This window comes from Chrysemys picta, chromosome 1 (genome assembly GCF_011386835.1).
Source record: "Chrysemys picta bellii isolate R12L10 chromosome 1, ASM1138683v2, whole genome shotgun sequence".
Taxonomy (NCBI): domain Eukaryota; kingdom Metazoa; phylum Chordata; order Testudines; family Emydidae; genus Chrysemys; species Chrysemys picta.
This window is the reverse complement of record NC_088791.1, coordinates 103,819,994-103,840,357: the sequence shown is the minus strand read 5'-3', so window position 1 is coordinate 103,840,357 and position 20,364 is coordinate 103,819,994. Positions and strand designations below refer to the sequence as shown.

Genomic DNA, 20,364 nt, shown 5'->3' with positions numbered 1-20,364 from the left:
CACTTGTAAGAGGTTTGAAGTAAATATCTCATTATGGGAGGCTGCAAGTAATCTTTCAAGTTCAGTGCTACTCCAGCAAAGGCAACTGGAGGATTGCAAATTAGAGTTAATGGTGGCTAAAGAATAATTTTACAAAACGGTTTGGAGCCAGAAGCAGAGTTAACAGACCACCTTAAGAGAGGGGAGCTGTGACTTGGTTGTATGGAAGTGAAGAAAAAAAATTTCAAAGTGAAAAGCAGATAGTGAGTCAGTTAACTCATGGAGGTGCTTGGAAGCAGTTAATTGCAATGGAGAAAGGCACTCCTGCAACTCATTTGGGGTGCAAACAAAAGAAACAGATACTGGGGGAACAAATTCAGGGTTTGCAGGAGTGGGTAACTACCCCCACTCTTCTCTCAGAGCCAGGATAAAAATCTAGGGATAAGGATTCCCAACTGTTTTAGCTGTTAGCCTGTACTTTAAACTAACCTCACAGGGTTAACTGGTTGCTTTCTACCCCACCCGCGCCTCTCACACTTTTGGTTTCATGAAATTTTAATGGAGGGTACTTTGGATACTTAGTAGAAAGTTCTTTTGGACAAAGCATGACAGAAGTCTGCTTGATTCCATTGAAATTTTTGGAGTAAAAGACCCAGGGGTGACCATGGAGACAAATGTTTTACTGCCTTTTTAAATAATCCCAAGGTAAAGGAAGCACAGGGTAAGGCAGCTGTGTCACAGGGGTTACAGGCAAAATGTACCACCTTAAAGAATTGAATGCAGAAGTAAGTGATTTAAAATGAGTGAAGAGTTACAAGTAGCTTTTGCAGAAATTAATGCTACAGAGTTTGGAGGGAATTTGAAGGGAAGTAAACAGTTGGGAGTTGTGGAAATGTTAAAAGGTAACGGTTGTGAAGATGTTAAAGAGTAACAGTTGTGGTGTCATAAGAAGGAAGTTTTTGGTTTGATAATAAAACCCAGTTATGGAAATATAAATATATGTTCCACTTGGTACAGTCATATTGGGTGGAACCCTGGTAGTTAAACAAATTATACAAGGGGGTCAGGTGGCTACTACAACCACAGTTTTTGTCCCCAGAAGCCTTTATAGCTATTCTGAAGGAAAACGGGCTCTTTTCCCACAGAAATAGTTTGTAAATATGATTTAATCAAAATCACTAAATAAGTATAAGGAGTTTCCACTGAAACTTGACTGTCTCCGATTGTGCAAGATGGAAATGTAATCTGGATACAGTTGTGGAAAAAAAAATGAAAGCAATGCAAGGGGTATTAGGCAAAAGAGAATTTGTGTGTGTGTGTAAATATTTTTGTATAATTATGTAAGGTTTTAAGGACCTAAACCAGCACTCATGGTTTGTAAAATCCTGTTTGTAGGTTTAAGATAAATAAGCCAATGCCACTAAAACTCCATTTGAATCTCTCATTCAAAGTTGCAACACTGACAGACCCTTGTGCCAGACAAGTGTGATGTGGCTTTGGTATTTAGCATTTAACCCTTTGGGTACTTCCATGTTTTTATAAAGTTTAATATCTTTTAAAATAAAGACCAGAGAATGTGACCCTGGCTGGGGTAGCCAGAACTGGGAGAATGGGGAGAGATTCTGGATCCATATTTTGGCAATAAATAACAGCTCAGAACTGCAGGAGGGGAACAAAAAGTTAAGACAGTGCACCTCTGAAGCAAAGGTAGGGGTGAAATGTACAAAGAAGCAATGTCATGACATGACATGCTGTTTCTAGGGACTTTATTAAATTGAGTGAAACCTCTGATTATACATATTTTACAAAGCAGGCATATCTATCAAATCTTAGTAATCAAAGAAGTTGGACAGGTGCTGGGCTTTTCTGAAGGTGAGTGTACTTTGAGTACTGAATAAATGATAACCAAATAGCAAAGTATCTATTTGTCCTCTGTCTATTTTGCTGGGTACGTAACTGGTGCATTAATTGTTCCATAACAACCTCCCATATTTTAAACATTCCTCTAGAGTTGGACTATTTGTTTTCCTGTGAGAGGCTACCAGTAGCCTAGCAGCCACTAACAGATAAGAGATTAAGTTTTCATTTTCTTTTATGTGACCATTTCTGCTAGGAATCCATAGGAGAATTACCCAAGGATGATGATAATAATATTTGGTTACAAATAGCATTCCAGTATTGTCTAATGATTTGACATGTCCACCATATATGCATAAAATCTCTTTCTCCTCTATTTCTCCAACACTTACCCCCATTCAATCTCTCTGTATATATATTTTAAGCTTATCATGCACTAGTGTAAGATACCATTGAAAGAGTATCTTAAATAAATTTTCTTCTTTTGTGCTACAGACTGAGATTGCCAGTCTTCTTTTCCAGATCATATCCTATACATCTGGGGTAACTTGTCTGTCCAGATCCTGTTGCCAGCATGTCACACATGAATGGGGGTGGTAGAGGAGGTTGCTTGTTTTGGGAAGAAAGTTGTCTTCAAAGATTGATATAAACTAGTAATAATTTTGTTTCTTAATTAATCTTAATCTTGGATACCATCACTTCTATTAAAGTTGGCTTTCTGTATAAAAAAACTTTCCTTGAAAGTTGAGAAACATAATGTCTAACTTGAAAGTACAGGTGCCAAGGGAGAGTGGGCCAGTTAAAGTTAGTTTTTATCTTTCAATAAGTTCAATAAGTTAGAAAAGTTTCTCAATGGCTGGTCAACTATTTGCATTCCATGGCTCTGCCAATCTTTAAAGTTGTCTGGTTTGTGCTTTGGGTTAAGGTCTGGATTATTTGCAATATGTGTCATGGGCAAGGGAAAAGAACTTGTCTCTAGTGCTAACCCAAACCCATAGAATAGACTTTGCTATGTGTATGAATATCTGGGTGTGTGATATATAATCAATCCATGGTAGCCTACCACAGTTGTTTTGTTCAGTAAAGACCCAATGTTTACCTTGGTTAGAGTACCCCAATCCACTACTGCTTTGAACTGGCAGTGCCATGTAATTAGAACAGCTAGTATACCCTGCACTTACTCTTGGCCTTTCATTATTCCATATAAAGTCTAACACCACCCTCTGTATTCCTGATAAGATTTTATCTGGGATGAATACAGATCAATTTTGAAACAAGAAAGATATCCTTGGCAAAATATTCATTTGGACAGTGGCTGCTCTTCACAACCAAAAAACTGCATGCTTCCCCAAACACTCCAGATCTTTTTTCATTTGCTGAAGCAGTGGTTTGACATTTTAATCATAGAGCTCTTCTAGGTTGTTTTGAGATTTGAACTCTCAGGGATCATATAGAACTTGTTGCCGATTTGCATCCAAAAGTTTTCTGGGAGAATGACTTCTCAGAGTTTGGCAAATTAATAGCTTGCATTTCAAATTTGGGATAATTTACTGTGAATCCAGATGTTTTCCCAAAGTCATGGATTTCTTTCGTTATTAATTTTAGGAAAATGTTTGTGTTAGATAAAAATATTAGATGATAATACTATAAAGTTGTTTTCTGATGTGTTCCTGCAAGGTTTATTCTTTCAGTTTCATTGTTCCTTATCCTCTGGCCATGGAGCCTTTTGCACAATGTAAAAAGTAAACGAGACAGTGAACATTGCTGCCTAGTCCCTCTGTGTAACTCAAAGAGGGGAAGCTGTAACCCCATTAACTTGCACAGCTGCTTTTGGTATAAAGAGACTCGCTAGACTCTTTACTGCCCTGAAAGAGGAGAGACTCTTAACAATCCATCCAGCAAGCTGGAGTCATAGTGAGCAACTACCAGACAAGGTGCTAGTTGGTGATTGGCTGAATGAAAAGAAAACTGAGGCAGACTTGCATTAACACTCACTCAGCTTTGGTGGCCATCTGCAGGTAAAAGCAATCCTGGACATGGGCCTTTGATCTAGGGACTCCTTGGGGCTGCAGGTTTTGCAGCTGTTCTGAACCAGCCTTGTATGCCAGGGGTGGGCAACCTGTGGCTCCGGAGCCACATGCGGCTCTTCAGAAGTTAATATGCAGCTCCTTGTATAGGCACTGACTCTGGGGCTGGAGCTATAGGTGCCAACTTTCCAATGTGCCAGGGGGTGCTCACTGCTCAACTCCTGGCTCTGCCATAGGTTCTGCCCCCTCTCCACCCCTTCCTGCCCCCTCCCCTGAGCCTGCCATGCCCTTGTTCCTCCCACTCCACCCCCCCGAGCCTCCTGCACACCACAAAACAGCTGATCAGGAGATGCAAGGAGGGACGGGGAGGGCTGATTGGCGTGTCTGCTGGTGGGTGGGAGGTGCTGGGGCTGGCGGAGCTGATGGGGGGCCTGCTGACATGTTACTGTGGCTCTTTGGCAATGTACATTGGTAAATTCTGGCTCCTTCTCAGGCTCAGGTTGGTCATTCCTGTTGTATGCACATATCTTCTGGAATGAGAGGAGCTCTGGCAGTGCGATACGGACTTCACAAGTTCGCCTCAGTATCTTGCACTGTGGAATTGAGCGCCTAGCTGCACAGCCATAGCACACAATACACTGCTAAATAAAATTACTATGACTATGGTCAGTGAGTGTTCACCATTATGGCTGGAAGCAGCCAGGAAAGAGCATCGTACTTCTGGGGCATTTCCTGGCATGCTGCAGTGAGTGCAATGAGTGAAACTGAAATGTCTGGTTTTGGGTTTTTTTAGAGCTTTCAGCATGCTACTTCCAACAAACCCATGTACCAGCAATGGTGCACATGCCACAGTTTGGGAACCTCTGAACTAGAGCATATGATTTAGACAAACATCCAATTTTGATTTAAAAATTGCCACCACAACCCTTTGTAAATTGTCCAAATGATTCATTACCCTCATTGGTAAACATTTACACCTTATTTCCAGTCAGATCAAAACAAGAATTGTAAGAGGAATCTGCAAAAATTGCAGTATTTCTAGGGAGATGGAAGGTTGCAGTTACTTCATGAAGGTGGCCATGTTTGTGTGAAAAGGATGATTTAAAAAACAAAACAGGAAAAACAGAAGATTTTGATTGCTACTTACTGGCTTGCTACTGCTCTCATTGAAGTCAGTGAGGATTTAACTGCTAACTTCAGAGGGAACAGGATCTAGCATATTAACACTCAATCAGCCACTTCTTTAGCATGAAAGACCGTCTTCTCATCATACACACTTAAATATAGGTTGGAACTTACCTAAAAGTGCTCAAAGTTGATTGTCTTCCCCCACAGATGGTGTCTGCCTTAATGGAATAAGTCAGCTTTCCTGGATTTCATTTTTTTTTTTAAGTGACTTTTTTAAAAAAAGGTTGGTTCCATTTGTCTGAACCTAATGTTAAAAGACAGCTCAAATGACTTTTTAAAATGTTTCCCTGTGACTGAGTGCTGGTACAATAGGTCTTTAAAAACCCTGTTGAATTTCATTTTATTAGCAAACAAACACTTGCCAAAAAGCTGTTTCAAAAGTTTCTTTTTATATCCGTGTTAGAACAAAACTCTCCCCATGAAATCTGAAACCAGACAAGTTGAGTTCTGATACTTTGTTACAAATCAAAATTCAGGGTAGTTTTCTGAAAGGTTTATGAACCTTCTGGAGAGTTCAGGTCCAAATTTTATTGGTCATGAGCAGATTTATCAAAGAGTTGGGCAAATAATAGATTTTTTTTTCAGTTTGCTGGCTGAAGTGAAAAATTGGGGGAAAATATACAAAAAACCCTTCCAAATTGACCCAAAACAAAATTGTTTCCTTTTTCTTGGCAAAACAGAAAACTGAAAAAGTTCATGTTGGAGCAAATGACATTTTTTGTTTTGATTTTAGGCATTTTTAAACAAAGGAAAGGACATTTGGAAATAACATTGACAAAAGAAGAGGAAGAGGAGGTGGGTATATATCTGTCTATAGACCTACAGTTAGTGAACTCACCTAGGATGTTTGAGACCTAGGTTCAAGTCCCCACTCTCCCTGATTTAGAGTAGAGTTTTTAACGTGCATCTCCCATAAAGTCGTGAGCACCTAACCAGTGGGTTATACAGTAATCTGGGGTAGGTCTTTCTCAGTGTCTTCTATGGAACTTGTATATAACATACATAAATAGTTACTGGAGCAGGAACTGGAACTCAAGTGTCCACTCTCCCACATGAGTACCCTTAACTATCAGGCTCTAGAGTTATTCTAACTCTCTCTGGCCCAATAAGCCACCCACCACCACTTCCAGTGGTTTTGTGAATAGCACCTATGGTCACATCTATAATGCAAAGAAAAACCCACAGCAGAGAGTCTTAGAACCCACGTCAGTTAACTCAGGCTCTCAGGGCCAAGGCTGTAGAGCTAAAAATAGTAGCGTAGATGTTCCCTGAGACCCTCCCCACTCTCTGGGTTTTAGAGCCTGAGCTCCAGCCTGAGTGAGAAGGTCTACACTACTATTTTTAGCTCTGCAGCCAGACCCCTGCAAGTCTGAGTCAATTGACCCAGGCTCTGAGACTTGGTGCTACAGGCTTTTCTTTGCAGTGCAGACATACCCCAAGTCCCCTTGTGAATCTATGCCCTCCTCCCTCAAATTTTTCTCTGAAGCTATTTGGCAGATTTATGTCAAATTTACAGTTTCAGTGGATCAGAAACTGCATGTTTTGGCAAATAAACTGTTCACTTGAAAAACTGAACCTAGGTCTGTTCATCTCTTCTGCCTCATAGGTAGGTGGAAGTCAGCACACCTATTTGAACTAAGGTCAAAAGTTCATGTGAACCAAATTAGCCACACTTTCCATAACTCTGAGTGCAGTGCTGGGGACCAGTGATTATCTCCTAATAAAAAGTCACATCTCTGAGAGACCTAGTTAAGATGGATAAGCCACAGTATAAATGGTGCTAGGTTGATGGAAGAATTCTTTTGTCAACCTAGCTACCACCTCTCAAAGAGGTGGAGTCAGGGCCGGATTATGACATTTTGAAGCCCTAAACTATGCCAAGTGTAAGAGGCCCCATACCATAAAAAAAATGAATTTATTATTTTCACAGAAAGGACATTGGATATATAAAAACAAAAGCTTTATATCTGCTTATATACAAAGGCGAAGTTGTAAAAATAGAATAATAATCTTCATTTTCAGCAGCCCTCTCTGTAATGATGACATCATGACAGAAATAAATTTTAGACAAATTCTTTGAACTAATTGCCTATGTAAGTAAAGTAGAAGTAAACAATACAATATAAAAAAATAAAAAATAAAGTAAATAATACAATTTACTAGAAGAGTTCTGAGGAAATTTTTCTTCTCTATTGGGGCATCTAAATTGTGGAATTCCTTGTCTAAATACGCAATGAGACTCTGAGAGGATATAAGATGGCAATAGAGGATACAAGAGGCAATAGAGGATATAGGATGCAGATAACCCACAAGCTTAAAGCTCAGCTATTACTTGTATAGATATGAATTACACCCAGGTAATAAGCAAACCATCAGAAAATCGTATGTGAATTATATTTTTCTAATAAATTGATTTGTTTTGTTTTTATAGAAGGTTATGCTGAATTACCTAAAATTAGTAGCAGAAAGTGTTTATTGAAACCAGTAAAAAAAAATTGTATATTATAAATATTGAGATGTATATATCTATACAACAAATAATATTTTATATATATATATTATATAATTTAGATGCCCCAATAGAGAAGATACTCTAAATATACAATTATTTTTTATATATATATGCCAAAAACCTGTGTTATTTTACTAGGATATTTCTGTGAAAGTTAGTGCTATTTTGTCTGTGTTCTCACAGGAAAACAAGAGAGGATATATAATTTTTTTACACCATGAATAAGGAAAATTATCCTTCTTTTCATATGAATAAATGAAAAAAGTTTGATTAATTTTGTTAGGGAAATACAAAATTTATCCAGACTATACATAAAATATATTTACAAATTTTTATTCCGATTTAATTTTTGCTACAAAACAATGAATTGTTTGGATTTTTCTTTTGCCATACTATACAAATATAATGTATTATGCATATGGTATGTGATTTATAAGTCTGTATAAGAATTTTTACTTAGCATACTACCTATAATAAAATATCTGGCGCACTCCAAACCCACCAAGCAGAAAATCCTAGTCTTTTTTCTAGGCAGACATCTCTCTTCGCATTTGTTTCTCTATCCTTTGTCTCCCTGTGACGGGGCAGGTATGGCCAGCACTGGGACTGTGGGGATTAACCCCTCACTGTGGGCTAAGGAAGCCACACCCCCACAGCTCTACGGGGCATGCTCAAAGTGCAACACCAGTATAAGAGGGAGCAGCCTGGCTCAGTCTGGGCAGACTGCTGTAGGGGAAGGAGGTGTGCTGCTGGCCCCTGCTGAAGGGGCATGGGCACTTCACGATGTGGAGGCCAGCCAGTTGACAGCAACCCTCAACCCCCAGGGGCTGGATGCGACTGAGGGCGAAGGAACCGAGGGAACTAGGAAGCCATGAGATGTGGAGAAACGGGTAGGAAGTAACCCAGGGAGTCTTTGCGGGGAGCTGGTTGGACAACTGGAGGCCAGCTCAGCATGTTTCGACTGAATCCCCGCTAAGCTGGTGGCAGGCAATCCTGCCACCGACAGGGCCCTGGGTTGGGTCCCAGCGGAGAAGGAGGGCCTGGGTCCCCCTATCCTGGCTGCTGGTCCCCCCACCCCCCGAGGTGACGGCCCATCCTGACTCTAGCCGCTGGGCCACACGACCCTGAGCCTGGGGGAAGCTATTGACTCTGATCACTCTACTGCACAGCCCCGCCTGGGTGTGCGCAGGAATGACCATGGGCCCGACCCATGACAACTTGGTGCAGAATGCGGGTAACAATTCGGGCCTGGGGGAGGCCCATTGAAAGAGAGGCCTGCTACAGCCATCCCTCTTCTTTCCCCTGTTTTTTTTGTGGCCATTTTTCCTTTTGGCCATGAGGGCCCCCTAGTGACCTATGTGAATGGAGGCCGAGAAGGTCCTAAAATGGCTGCTGGAGAGCCAGCAACAGCAGGCGGCCCCGCAGCAGCAAGTGCAGCCTTTGCAACAGCTGGTGGTTCAGCAGCAGCAGCAATTGGCCCAGCATCAGGAACAGCAGCAACAGCTACTATGGGAGGTGTCTGCCGTGCACCAGGCCCAACAGGAGCACCTGATGCAACAGGTGGTGACATTATGGAGGCCACCCCCTACACACGCACCGGAGCCCATGCTGGCGTGTTAGGAGCCGCAGGGGGCCTGACGAGACTACACCTGACCAATATGGGGCCTGGTGACGACCCAGAGGCATTTCTGGTCACTTTTGAAAGGGTTGCCACCACAGCGCACTGGCCAGGGGAACACTGGGCCACCTTCCTGGTGCCATATTTGACTGGCTCCATGCAGACTGCCGATTGCAATCTAGACCTGCAGGATGCTTTAGATTACCAGAAGGTCAAAGCAGCTATCCTGGATCAGACGTGCATCTCCCCCAGAACTTACCCACTGGGGGCTTGCTCCAGGGCGGGGGCCCAGAAGCTACGGGACTACTGTTGGTGCTGGCTGGAGCCAGAGAAGTACATAGGGGATCAGGTGGCTGAAGTGGTAGTGCTGGAGCAAATCACGCAGATCCTCCCCTCCAGAGGGAGGGAGTGGGTGAAACGTCATCGCCCGACCTTGCTCTCGGAGGCTGCCACCCTCATGGAAGACTACCTGGCTGCTGAAGGGTTGGAGGTGCGAGGTAAAAGGTCCAAGACCCCCAGGGACTCAGGCCAACCTTTGGAGCGAGTCACCCGCCCGCATGAGCCAAGGGCTGTAAGCCCCCCACCCCGTCCGATGACTGCTGGGGGGGCGCCTGCCAGAAAACAACAGGCATAGAAGCCCCGCCCAGTTATTGACTCCGTCCACTCTACTGCGCAGCCCCACCTGGGAGTGCACAGGCATGACCGTGGGCCTGACCCATGACATTCCCCAGGGACCATTAATTAATCTTGAGTAAACACCTTGGACACAGAGTGACAACAAGTTATATGTGCGAAAGAGAGAGAAAGAATTTACCAGAAAAGACTTGTAATCTCCAGACAGACATTGAGAGAGGCTAGTTTTTCCTCACTATATTCAAGCAAATATAATGAATATTATAGTCTTTAATAGCCTATCATATATGCACCTAGTTTGAAATAACTTGGTCACCAAGTACTCAGAATATTTTGATATATATGTGTCTCTTCCTTCACTTCTCTCAAAATTCTCTATTTATCCTTTTGTCAGCACTCTCTGATGTTTACTAAGAAGGTTCCCAAAACTGGTGGAGGGAAGCCAACACAAATTTATCCTCGTCAAGATCCACTCAACCCAAGTCCATAAGATGATCCCCTACAAACTCAATCACGTGAAGCATGGATCGTGCATGAAGCAGAAAGTGGCATGCGCACTAAAATACACAATTGTATGTATGTACAGATCAAAAGAAAACAGAACATACTAACATACGAGTATGAGCTTGGTTGGATTGCTTCACAACACAGCTGTCTCCGACCTCACGTTTTTCCCAAATTTATGGGCAGTCAGATTATTTATTTATTTAATAAGTTATGAAGGCATGGTCAGAATTTTACCAGTAGCAACTGATAGCAGACTTACTTGTAGAAATACTAATTTTACAAGTGCAATTATCATTTTTTTTCTCAGCCCTGGCCTCCTGCCTGTCAATAATGAACTATTAGTGAAGGGTAAGGGTATTTGTGTAGCCAGATGTGTATATTTTTGTTGTATTTGAACGAAAATGTCTATTTAGAGAGAACCTTATTTTTCCCATATCTCCTTTATTTATTAACTGATTTTGATAAAATTTGAAATGGAATCAGGTTTTTTTTCTTCTTTAGAGGCCCCTCATATTGTGAGGCCCTAAATTGTAGCTTAGTTAGTTTATATCTTACTCTGGCACTGGGTGGAGTTACTACAGCAATAGAAGAACCCTTCCCTTGTCTACACTACAGCAATGTATCCACAGTGCTGCAGCTCTGTCGCTGTAGTGTTTCTAATGTAAACATACCCTACGCTTTCTGCACATACATTGCAGTGTGTGAAAAGGGCAAGTGATACCCTAAAGAACCTTCTAGAAATTTCCCTGCAGATAAGCTCTCCTGCATTATAGACATTACAATGGCTTCCTTCTCTGTGCTCGAGAACTTTGGGAGGCAGAGTCTACTTTTTGAGAAGTGTACAACAGCATCTACTGTGTCACTGAACTGAATAAATCAAAGCACTGCGACTCCCTGTATTTGCTGATCACCACTATTGATTAACCAGCATCATTCAGCTGAAGCAGTCAAATAGCAGAGCTTTGCATGCTAGTAGTTCCCTTATGAGTTATTTCAGCGTACTACGTGTCCCAGCTGTCAGGCCCAGCTGTTCATTATCCCAGGACAGAGCTCTCAGAGGAGCCATAGGAAGTGTGCTAAAAGCCCTGAGGCATATTATGGTGCCCTCATTTTCCCTCCAGAAAGCGCCTGTGTGTTGATATAGGTCTACATAGGCTTAAAAATGTTTTTTATTAAGATTTTTGTAGTGTATTTAAATTGAAGCCTCTGTAAAACCTGGATTGCTTGATATTTATAGTTAACTAATATTAGAAATGGGCTTAAGCTACACAATCTAGCTTTGGATTCATATGTCTAATACTCCAAGATTGGTGGGGAGACAAGAGGGAGAAGTTCTGATATTGAGGTTTTGCCTTGGCCAGTTATTTATAAATGTAGGGGTTCTGTTCAGAATCAGATCCAGATTTGGATAGGGATTTCACTCCCCCAGAATTTAGGCTCGTTTGCTAATTATTTTATGGTATTAAAATGGAATTTGAAACCATCATTGAGATTCCATTAATCTGGAGCAATTGAAAGTATCTCTTATTATATTTACCAGCTGATGTCATTTATTTTAAGAAGCTCTTTGCAAGCTGTATTTTTTTCTGTTTGCTTCTACCCCTCTTTGGCCCCAGTTCAGCAAAGCACTTAAGTATGTGCTTAACTTCAAGTCCATCTCTATTCAGGAAAACACTCAGGTCAGTGTTTAAGGTTAAGCCTTCATATTTCCTCTCCCTCCCTCCTTAACAAAGACAGAAACATTCTACTATTATGCTGTGACTCTGCTCTAGGAGTTTCCTGCTGGAAGGCCTAAGGAGAAGGTAGGGCTTTATAAAACCCACTTCTTTCTGTCTTCCCTAGGCATTACGATGCCCTCAAAATTTCATGAGCTGCTGCTCATATACTGAAAATTGATTCAGGCTTCAAAGTGGTACAAGTTGGAGGGGGCGAATGGTACAAATTCCTTTCATGAATCCCGGCCACATAGTAAGCAGAGTTACTCTTTGACACTGAACGCGAAAGGACCTTTGGTTTAAACCTCCTTATCCTGACCTATGTGTTAGTGCTACAATCAAAATGAATTGGAGGTTTCCAAAGTGCAAGTTCAATGAACTATACCTTACTGGAGTAAAAGTGAAACTTCTAATCTTTGCTCCTGTCCAGGTAGGAGGGGGGAAGCTCTTACCAAGTATCTAAATCTTAAGGAACAGGGATAATTGTGGAGCAGTGCGGGGAGTTTACCCTGATAGCTGCTGGAAAAACTAGGTCAGCAAAAGATAAAGCAAACATTGAATTGCATGCATCATAACTGTTTGTTTCAGAGGATGTGGAAGCAACTGAGAGTGCGTGTGTTACATGTGATAATGATCACATTCAATTTAAGGGCTTGTGTGCATGAGAAAGTTGCACCAGTTTGACTCTGGTATGATTTTTTTTTTTTTAAGCGATTTAGTGTGGACACTTACTTTAGTTGGAGTAGTTTATTTTTGGTTACCTTAACCTGCTCCTGATTGATTTAAGCTAAACTGAAATAAGCTTCTTTAAACTGCTCTAAGTTCAGTATATTTAAACTAAACACTGCCTTGACTAAATTGGTTTAAAATCGTTTCCATTAATTAAGCCAGTGCAACTCTGCATGTAGACAAGCCCAATTTTCCTAAAGATATTTCCCTCTGTCATGTCACTGAAGTTCATATTTTATACCATGAACAGTCTTGTACTTTAGCTAAAGTTATGTTGCCCTCTGGCCATGGAGATCAGTTAAAATCTGTTCATATTAGGTGCTCACTAGTATTTTTCTGGAGAGATGGCCAGGTTTTTCCTGGTGAGCGTAGTCTGGTTAAGTTCTCCATTGTTCTGCTTCTCTTATGACAGTATTTGTATTGTATTGTGTAGCACCTGTGAGTCACCGTCCTGCAGCAGAACCCCATTGTGCTAGGTGCTGTGTGCACACAGTAAAAAGACAGTGTCTGCCCTAAAGTGCTTACAATCTAAGGACAGGACAAAAGACAATAGGTGGAAAGAGAGAGAGAGACCAGTGTGGGAATACACGGAAACAATAAGATAATATTGGTCAACATGCTAGACAATAGTATTAGCACACCAGCAGCCTAACAGGATTTGTAGGCAACACAGCAAAGGAGGCATTTAAAGGGGGAATCTTCTCTGCATTAGATGTTTACATGGAATGTAACTTAGTCAGTTTTTCTTCTCTACTTCCAGACCCTTGTGCACCCTGTGTTATGTTTACCTGTCAATACAATGGTTATTTTTTCTACCACTTTTACCTATGCTCAATACAGAGGTAACTGGGTGAAATATAATGGCCTGTGATTATCAAGACATCAGATTAGATGGTGTAATGGTCAGTGCTTCCAGTGGGCTGAAAAAAAAGTGGAAGGTCTCTCATTTTCTACAGAAATGAAAGTGACATCAAATCTGCCTGCCCATTGCAACCCCCACATCTGTTCTGCCTGCCCCACCCCCAGTCTTTGAGTATCAAAGTAGCACAGGAGATTTAGACACACATCTCACATTCATTATAATGAAAAATGTGTGACTAAATTTCCTGCACTGTTTTAAAAACCTCAGCATTTAACTCTTGGTGACTAGCTTCCTTCTAAGAGAGAATGTAATTCTTTCATCTAAGAGAATCTCATTACTAAATGCTGAAACAAATAAACCCCTTATTAAAGTATCCCCCTTGCATATGTTCATTTTCAAAGTCCTTCAGGTTTTGTTTGATTATTTTGTTTTGTCCATCTTCTTATCTGATACCTTTTGGATCCCCTTCTAATTTGAGCACAAAGTCTCAAGTCCAGTAAGGGAAGCCTGGCATCTACTCATTGCAAGTCACATGTGTGGTAGAATTGGCAGAGAAGTGGTTTTATCATTGCTCTCTTATCAATTCTGAACATTCTCCTCTTAACATGACCCAAGCTGAGGGAAGCAGAAAAACGTTTACTGTACATTATGCATTTGTTAACGCAGCATAATGGACACAGTGGGGAGTGTGTCTCATTGTTTGTTCCTGTAAAGCAGTAATACACAGACTGTGGATCTCAAACTGCAAGTGGCTCTTTAATGTGTCTCCTGCAGCTCATTGTAGCACATGATATTAAAACACGGTGGGATTGGTTAATAATTAAATCAGGATGATTTTACTATATTAACCAATTGTAGTTGACAAAATAATACTTGGCCAACCATTTTTCTGTGAGAATAATAGATAAACTAAATATTTTGCCTGTCATATTGTTTAAATATAAATATATAGTACTATAGTAAATGAAACAATGCATTCACACTACTGTGGCTCTTTTGGGTAATGTTGATTGCTGATTTGGCTCCTAAACCACTGAGGTCTGAGTATCACTGCTGTAAAGTATGGAAATAAGAAAAACAAAGGAAAACATTTCAAATCAGAGGACTAAGCATACCCCACCTATTATATTGTGTCCACATTGCCTGGCTTTAAAATACAATATTCAGATTGTGGAGAGAGCAAAGAGGTGAAAAACAAAGTTAATCCATGGTTTAGAAAGCTCTGGCTTAGGATAGGTTAAGCAGGGGATAGACTGGAAGACAGAAGACTGAGGTGATCCCATTATAGTTTTCAGGCACCTAAAGGGGACATACTAGTGTCCTGGGTGTTCCTTGTTCTATCAACAAGCCAGAACTTAATGCATGATAATGTTTGGAAGCTAGCTGTGGAAGGAAGGAGTTAGTCCAGATATGGTGGTGGGAGGAGCTTGTTCTCACAGCATTTGATTGGACTTCGGAACATTCTGTAAAGCAAGGAACAGCAGTGAGTCTGCCACCTCTTAGTTTAGGGTGAACAGACATGAGCGTGCATGAGAATGAAGAATGGAATATCTGATAATAGCAGCATATCAGATTATCCTACAATGGTGGTCATTAAAATATTTACAATTATTTCAAAGTAATTAGCAGGTTATTCATGAGATTCCCTATTAGTAGAGGGAATAGCATGGTAATGTTAATTAGAAGGCTAAATAGTAAAGAGGTTGATGTCAACTACTTTAATCATAGAAATTAGAGAGCATGAAAAAATATTGTATTAAGTCATTTCACCCATCCCCGGGACATTGTACTACAGCAGAATTGTTCTCTACTGTAAATTTCTCTACTAATTTATCCACTCTAGATTTAAATGATGCAAGTGACTAGGTTTCCATCACTTCTCTTGAGAGCCTTAAGAAAAGACCTGAGCTCTGACCTCAGAACAGGATACTGTTTTTGAAAAAGGCATGGCTTTCAGAAAAACAGGCTAACACCTTTGAGTACCTAAGCAGTCTGAACTCCACATTAAAGCAGACAGTGGTCATTGTTTTACAGAAAACCTACCAGTGAAGTCAATGGTGTGTGGGGGTTGGGATCAACTTCTACCCGCTTCACCAAATGTTTAGCACAGCATCCATCAGTCATCTGCTTTGAATGCAATAAGAGATAAACTGCAATGAATGCAATAAGAGTGAACTGAATAAAACTGAAGAAGCATTTCACAGACCTGAAAAGAGCAAGTTTTGCAAAGAAATATCTAAGCCACTGGGGTCCAACACCTGCTCCCTGGGCCAGATCGTGCTATCTAATAGTATTTATCTCACCCCCAGGGCAAATCCAGGTTCTGCAGAATGCAAGTTTTTGTCTTTTAAAAGATAAGGGCCGGCTCTCCAATTGGTGTAAATTGGCATAGCTCCATTGAAATCTATGGAGCTACACTCCCTAACACCAGTTGAGGATCTGGCTGTCAGTTTCTAGCCAGGAGGGGAGTGAAGAAAACGTTCCCAATGTAAATGAAGAGCAATCAGTGCAAAACCTGATGTGGCCTTCCAGAGTCTACAAACAAAGCTATTCCAGGTTGTGATGTGATTTGCCCACATTCTTTTCAGTGGTATATTAACTCTTAAGTCTAGTGTTGGCACCTTATGAACTTGACTTTCAAATAATTAGGTGCACCTAATTTCTACTGTTACTGCGACGGCATGTGAAAATGGTTTAGCAAACAAAGAACAGAGATAACAGTAAGCCTAAAAGTTCCTTGTCACTTTTTCCCACTGAAGTAATCTGAATGTGACATTACTAACTAAAACTTTAGTTACCACAAGGGGCCAAATTCAACCCACAGTCACTGCATGAACTTCCCATTAATGTCAGTGGAAGATCTGTTGTGGACTAAAGAGTAGTGAGTAGTCCCTAACTTTGTAGATCTTGCCCATAAACCATATTTGATGTAATTTATACTTCACCAAATGTGTTTTACAACCTCAGTTTAGACCGTGTATTAAAGAGACTTCAGTGTACAATTTGGACTCACAGATTTTTTGTCCTAGATTGTCTAAAACCATGCTCTGACTGGCCTGTTGGGCTGTTGATGATGTTCCAGCCATATGCCATCTCTCCATGGTGCATAGGTGGGACCCTTAAGCCCGTAATCCCCATGCCTAGACACCACTGTGATGGGGTCTTTGTACATAACTAGATAGAGTAACATAACCAGTACAGTAAATAAATATCAAAAAGAGGGGGAAATTAATATTTAGTATCTTTCTGTTTCCTTTTAAGATGTGCAAGGATTTTCCTTGGTAAATATTTTACAATCATTGGCTGCCTTCATATTAGTGGTGGGTTTAGTCTGAGTGAATACATGCACACAGGAAAAATCTCTAGCATAATGTTCTTCTACGATTAGCTAACAATTGGTGGAGAAACTCTCTTATGGGACTGCAGAAGGGAACAGTTTTCCCTTCCCACTTCGGAGTTCATTGGAAGAGTCAGAAATGAGAACTCAGTCCCACACCCCTCCCCCAATCCAGTCCAAGGAATTTATCATATTCCCTCAATATAAAGGAACTAATTGCTTATTTTTCAGGCTATTAACCCCTGTGCAATGTGTAGATGACCTCCTAGTGTGTTCTCTAGTTGTTGCTGCTGCAAACACAGCAGGAAAGTATTTTGCTGCTGCTGCTGCTAAATCTGTTGCCATATTTTCCGTGGCACAATATTTAGACAAAGCTCTCTCTTGTTCTTGTTTTTTTTAATAAAAGAGAGAACTTCTGCTTTGGCTGCTTTGCCAATTTTCTCTTCAGAGCCCCCCTCAACTGAGCCATCTCCTTCAATGAATGACTCTTTGCTATTTCTCAATCGTTCTTCTTTTCCAGAAAAGGTTTGCTCCACAAAACAAGCAACCACCCAGAAAAGCCCTCTCACCATTGTTTCTGTTCAACCCAAGCTTCCCTCAGCCCTTCTCAGGAACTTCTGCATTAGAACAATCACTACCTGTCCTACAGCCACAGCCTGCAGCAGGGCAACCGTGCCAGTGCTAAGGCACTAGTGGAGGTCTCTGGGGGAGAGCAGGTTTGCACGCTGCTGTAGTAAAAGCCCCTAGGCAATGCTGGCTCAAAAAATGTGACGTTCTGAAGTTGTTCCCATTTCACAGGGTTCAGAGTGGAACAATTTTGATTTTTTTTTCTAATTTTTTGAAAACTATTTTTCAAACAGTTTCAGCATTTCAGATTTTATATTTCTTCCGCCTCCTGCCCCCCTTTTTCACTTTTTGCAATACACTGAATATTATCCAGGGTTGTTGTGTGGGTATTTTGTTGGGTTATTTTGTGGGGGCAGAGGGAGGGCTTTTCCTTTTTCCACCCTAATTTTTGAAAACTTCCTCAACTTAGAAAAGCTACAGAGTGGCAAAGTTACAGGGTTTTAGTTTTCCTCTTGCCTCACTAATATTTCCAAAGTCAAATGTCTGTGTCTCCATATCACAAGTTCTGCCTGGGCTGCATTTCCATTATAGCCACCCAGCATCTGTTCTCAACCCCTCTCATGCACAACAGTTATCACTGTTTCAGAAAGTGGTGAAAAAGCAACCCTCCCAACTCTCACTCATGTAGAAGAAAACACCTCATTTTGGATTCCCTTTTAGGCAGTTTTAAGTAATCTTGCTCGTTTAAATATTTGGGCCATGATCATTTTAATTCTCTCGGAGCAGCGTTGCAGACCATGAAGAAGGAAGCACATCTTATTGCTGGAGCTCAGATGGAGCACGATTGTCAATGACCTGGTGATAATTATAAAATTTAGTCTGGGCATAACAAAGAGCACATAGGCTGCACACACTATTGAAGGCAATGCTCCTGGCCAAGGATTAAATGTAGCTGGACCAATACAGTTAGCCAGCACCACTGTCTGAGTACAATTAATTACTAGTTAATATATTAGTTAGTTAATATATATGAGACAAACTGCTCTCTTAAAACCTGTTCCTTCTGTTTTGTTGATGGTTGGGCTTTGGGGCACTATTGCTGCTGCTGTTCATCACACAGCTCTTTTCATCAGCGTTTCCAATGGAGCAACAGTGCCAACTAGTGTCTGCTTAGCTGAGTCTGAAAGCAGTGTAAAAACCCAGCCCCAATGACACTTTCATGAAAGATAGAGGGACTCTTGTGTTGCCTGGGCAAACTTGGAATGGGGTAACAAAATACTCTGGTACTTGGTGGTTTTTAGAAGCCACTTCTCTTTTTGGGTGGGAGGTGGGATTATCAACTCTTTCCCTAAGAAAAGTTGAGCCCCTTTCCTGGGCAGATTTCACAAAGCAATGTAACACCTGGTACTTGTTATTTCATGGCTCTCTGCCTCCACTTGCTGTAATGACTCCTCTGCTCTCCCTCTCTCAACAGTTGCTTGGAGGCAAGAAAGTCTCCTCCTTTTCTAGCCTACTGCTGTCTCGAAGAGAGGGGAAAATGGCTCTGGGTATAACCTCCAGCCGAAAAGGAAAGTGGCTGTTGGATGGCATGGGGGTGACTCCAATGGCACAGAACTCTGCGTTGGAGGCAAATCTCACACTAACAAGTGGGAGAGAAGACAGCTTGCATCTACACCCAGCAGGAGAGAGAAGCTTGGTCTGGGTTTTACTTTTCAGAAGAATCCATTCCAAAGCTTTACTGGTCTATAAAGACAGGGGGGCAGAACCTCAAGTGACAAGCAATTGAATCAACTGATTGTATACAATATTACTGTATTATCAAAGTGAATAAAGTGAGGTCTTTTCTGAAAGCTAACAACACACTGCTGATTAATATCATTGTGAAATGTATGTATTAACACTATATAAAGAATTATGAAAACTCATTGGTATGAGGCGGTACAGTTTGCCCAGATAGGAGGGAATGTCTCCAATGTAAAACTAAGCATGGTGGAATCAGAAACAATGGAAGCCCCATTTACATAGAAATCATACAGGGGGATGGGAAGCCCACAGGAAGGGGAAAACATCATGAGGTCACCAAAGTTCATTGGATTCTGGGAGATATACACTAGGACAGAAGCCATCTTTGGCATCCATTTCTAGACAGACACAAGAGAACAGAACCCTTGCAAGCCGAGAAAGAGGATCCTTCAACTAAGTGGGGGGTTTGAAGTCTCTAAAACTGAATATAGGTGAGAAACCTACTTAGGCAAGGATCTTTCATCTGAGAAGACAAAGGAAGGCAGCACTTTGTGCTTTTGTGGAAGGTTCTGACTGAAAGAAAGTCAGCCACGGCTGGGAAGAATGACTGGTGAGAGAAATGATCTTGAACAAAGCTTGTATCTTGCTAGATTAAATTTTAGATTTTTAGAAGTGTGTTTCGTTTTGTTTTACTTGTGACTCTCTCTACCTTCGTTCCTTATACCTGAACTCATTTAATCTGATGTATCTTTTGTTAATAAATTTATTTCATTTTTACCACAAACCAACTCAGTGCTGGGGTTTTTGTATTTGCCCCGCATTAAGTTAATAAGCTGTGACATGTTTGTGTGTCTTTAAAGGAGCAAATGAACCTTTTTATTTCTCTGAACTGGCCCGAAGAAGCCTGGACATTGCAAAGCACAGTGTTTGGGGAAAATACCAGATTGGGAATGTGTTGGGGTCACCCGGCAATTAGTAACCAACTCTGGTGGAAACCAGAGAGGGGCTTCAGGGCTGTACACTGGCTGCTGGGGTCAGAGTTGCTGAACCAGAGCTATCTAGCACACTAGACACTCAGGGTGTGCCTGCA

General features: G+C 41.2%; 1 protein-coding gene and 1 long non-coding RNA gene across 2 annotated transcripts in view; one reads left to right on the top strand and one right to left on the bottom strand.

The window, feature by feature from the left end:
- Nucleotides 1-15,767, bottom strand: part of AKR1D1 (aldo-keto reductase family 1 member D1) — a 108,200-nt gene extending 92,433 nt beyond the window's left edge. The window contains exon 1 of the mRNA XM_065581950.1: nt 15,671-15,767. The gene's annotated coding sequence lies outside the window, so the exon portion shown is untranslated. The remainder of the gene's footprint in view (nt 1-15,670) is intronic.
- On the top strand, nt 1,545-20,058 carry LOC122174489 (uncharacterized). Its single transcript, XR_006176495.2, has 4 exons — nt 1,545-1,851; nt 5,785-5,846; nt 10,209-10,386; nt 19,006-20,058. It is a non-coding gene; the product is annotated as an uncharacterized LOC122174489 (long non-coding RNA).
- The last annotated feature ends 306 nt before the right edge of the window (nt 20,059-20,364 follow it).